Source organism: Arachis duranensis, chromosome 3 (assembly GCF_000817695.3).
Source record: "Arachis duranensis cultivar V14167 chromosome 3, aradu.V14167.gnm2.J7QH, whole genome shotgun sequence".
Taxonomy (NCBI): Eukaryota; Viridiplantae; Streptophyta; class Magnoliopsida; order Fabales; family Fabaceae; genus Arachis; species Arachis duranensis.
In genome coordinates, this window is record NC_029774.3 from 127,716,374 (window position 1) to 127,719,518 (window position 3,145).

The following is a 3,145-nucleotide window of genomic DNA, read 5'->3' on the forward strand; positions in this document are numbered from 1 at the left end:
TTAGAAGTAGTTTCTAGAGAGAGAAGCTCTCACTTCTCTCTAGGATTAGGATTAGGATTAGAAGTAGTTTTAGAAGTAGTTTCTAGAACTAAACTATGACTAATGGTAACTAACATGTGTTTCCCTCTTCACTCCTTGGGTTAAATAGCATCAGAAATGAGTTGGATTGGGCCCACAAGGCTTCTAAAATCGCTGGCCACGTTTTGCTTCAAGTGGACTAGGTGGCAGCAACGGCGCGTGCGCGTACTATGCGCGTGCGCGCCACCATACTTGTAGCAACTATGGCAAATCTTATATCGTTTCGAAGCCCCGGATGTTAGCTTTCTAACCCAACTGGAACCGCATCATTTGGACCTCTGTAGCTCAAGTTATGGTCGTTTAAGTGCGAAGAGGTCGGCTTGACAGCTTTCCGGTTCTTTCATTTCTTCATGAGTTCTCCAACTTTCCATGCTTCTTTCTTCATTCCCTTGATCCAATCTTTGCCTCCTAAACCTTAAATCACTTAACAAACATATCAAGGCATCTAATGGAATCAAGGTGAATTAAATTTATTCATTTTGAGACCTAAAAAGCATGTTTTCACTCTTAAGCACAATTAAAGGAGAAGTTATAAAACCATGCTATTTCATTGAATAAATGTGGGTAAAAGGTTATAAAATCCCATAAAATCAATACAAGATAAACCGTCAAAACGGGGTTTGTCAACCTCCCCACACTTAAACCAAGCATGTCCTCATGCTTAAGCCAAGAGAGAAGCAAAGGGCATCAACATTTATGCAATTATCTAAATGGATGCAACTAAATGCAAAATGGTTTTACCTACTTGATTAAAAATAAATCATTCCTCCAAGTCATACTTGCACAAGTAGGGCCAAGATCATATAACGATTCATGAGTCCTACCAATTCGAATATCAAAATGACGTTCAAGTAGACTTGCAAGAAGAATGCTCATGAAAGCCGGGAATCAAGGAATTGAGCATCGAACCCTCACCGGAAGTGTTTGCACTCTAGTCGCTCGGTGTTTGGGGTTGATTCACTCAATTCTCCCCTAATCATGCTTTCCGAGATTTGTTTTTCATCTAACAATCAACAATTATTCAATGCACGCATACAATTATCATGAGGTCTTTTCTTTAGGTTGTAATGGGGCTAGGGTTAAGGTAGGATGCATATTTGGTCAAGTGAGCTTGAAGTTTGAATCTTTGATAGGCTTAGACTTCCCACCTAACCTATGACATCCTATATTCTAACCTAACTACCCATTCTTCATTTTTCCACATACTCATGCATTCTCTTTTCATTTCACAACACATATGCATTGACTTTTATTTGAGCTTTACTTTGGGGCATTTTGTCCCCTTTTTATTTATTTTTTCTTTTTCTTTCTTTTCTATTTTTTTCTATATTTTTTCTTTTCCATATTATTTTTCTTTTCTTTTTCTTTTGTTTTTTTTCTCATCATTTTTTTTATATACAAGAGCATCAATGCATAAGGTCTATACATTTGATCAATACGCGAGCATGTACCCCAATTCCCAATATTTTCAATAATAATACAAAACTACCCTTTTATTCACCCAATGTCCCAAGGTTCCCACACTTGAATGATACTCACACACACTAGCCTAAGCCAATCAAAGATCCAAATTAAGGACATTTATTGTTTTCTGCTTTAAGCTTGTAATGTGCTAAAATTAAGAATAAGTGGGTTAAGCGTAGGCTCAAATTGGCTAACAATGGGTGATAAAAGGTAAGGCTTTTTGGGTAAGTGAGCTAAATGAAATGATGGCCTCAATAATATAAATGCATGAATACACAAAATAATGGACATAAAGAATCAAACAAATCGAAGATTACAATCATAGGAAGAGAATAATGCGCACAAGAAGGAAAAATAAGTGGTTATAAGATGTAACCACACCATTAGGCTCAAATCTCACTTGCTTGTGTTCTTAGCTCAAAAACCATGTTCCAAAATACATTCTTTCAAGCAAGTTTAACAAAAAATATCTTTCAAATTGGTAGGTTGCCCTAAAATGGTTTCTTGGGAAAGAAATCATCACTCTAACCAAGTAGTCCTAATAAGAAGAAGGTAGTAAAATATGTACAAATTCTATCTAACGTGCAACCTATCATGCAAATGCAATAACTAATCTAACAAAGAAAACTAAGAATTGGTGTTGAAAAGGAAATTGTTACCCATGGAAATCGGTCGAACGACCTCCCCACACTTGAAGATTGCACGAATTTTTGCCGGTATAGAAATTATCAAGTAATCAATCGTAGTATAGTCTAAACCGACGCAAAATCCATCATCAAACAATTCTACAATCTATAACCGAGAGTATTAGTCCCGAGTCGTTCTTCCCTAGGAATGCTACAAGGATGCATACTATTGGTTAAGTGTTCTTTTGTGGTCTAAAGAATGTGGCCTAGAGGTGTTAATAAAAGGGAACAACAATCAATCAATAGTAAAAACCTTGGCCAAGGTTGAACGTTGGAAGTTCCATCACTATAGTTTCCTTCAATTGTGATAACAAAGGAGTGTCGCCGTTTGGATGATTCATTACTTTGTTGTTCATTTAACCATTCTTGGTTACTTTAAGCTCAAGAAAATGCATAAAACAACTAAAACTAACAAAAAAATGCTAGTGAAACTAGCCTAAGATGCCTTGGCATCACACTCTAAGTCAATTAGCAATTCTCAAATCTTAATCAACAATTGACATCCATTATTCAAGTGTCTCCAATGACTCAACCACTAGGCCAAGTGAGGGGATACTACTCCATATCTAAAGTTGGCATTTTCTCAAACACTTGGGGAGCAAGAATGAAAGACATAGCAAAATGGAGAGAAAAGAATTAGGATCAAAGCAATTCAATACAAGAGATTAACAACAATCAACAATGAACAACAATGAAAATGAAATCTTCAATGAATCAATAGAATCCAATCTAAGATTTATGAGAATTATTGAACAATTACAACACTAATGAGATTAGAGAAAATGATCTACAACATGAATAAAGTAAATTGAGTGTTGTAATAGATCTCACCAAGGAATGGTTGAGAATTGAGAAAATGAAGATGAATCCTAGAGAGAAGTTGGAGTTTCTCTCTCTACAAATGTAACTAACTAAAA